The sequence below is a fragment of the Malurus melanocephalus genome, unplaced genomic scaffold (genome assembly GCF_030028575.1).
Source record: "Malurus melanocephalus ecotype Western Australia unplaced genomic scaffold, MMel_1.1 scaffold_117, whole genome shotgun sequence".
NCBI classification, from domain to species: Eukaryota; Metazoa; Chordata; class Aves; order Passeriformes; family Maluridae; genus Malurus; species Malurus melanocephalus.
The window spans coordinates 44,514-45,045 of record NW_026623349.1 but is presented as its reverse complement, the minus strand read 5'-3'; positions in this window follow the sequence as shown (position 1 = coordinate 45,045).

Here is a 532-nt window from a genome sequence, read left to right as displayed (position 1 = left end):
TTTTTTTTTCTCCACCAAAGGAACTGAAAATGTAAAAAAATAACCCTCCTAGGTTGCAGACATTCTGCCGAGTGCTGGAAAGCCTCACAATTACATGCCTGTTTCTATTAAGCAGCTCCATCGTCCTCTATGTGGGTGGTCTGGCTCTCAATAGGCGCGACCTGTCAGGGTCACGTGACAGACCCGCGAAGGATGCCCCTTTACAATAAACTTTAGGGAAAAAAGCGAACGGAGAAAGGAAGGGAGAGCCCCGCACCACTGCCCCAGCCCCGCTGCTCCCCCCCGRAGCACAGCGCACCAGAACTCGGGTCTCCTTCAGTCTCTGCTTCCTTCTCCCACCTTGAGAGTCGAGGGGAGGAAGAGTGTGAAAGGTACCAGGTAGTAGAATGTGGTTTACGTGTCAAAAGAAATACGCAGTTGAACCGGTACAGAGAGGACCGAAAAGCAGAGTTTCCTTCTGGCTGCTGAGCACCCCAGAATGCACCTGATTTAGTATGTTTGTTTCTAAAAGCTTTATGCCTTGTCCTCCTCA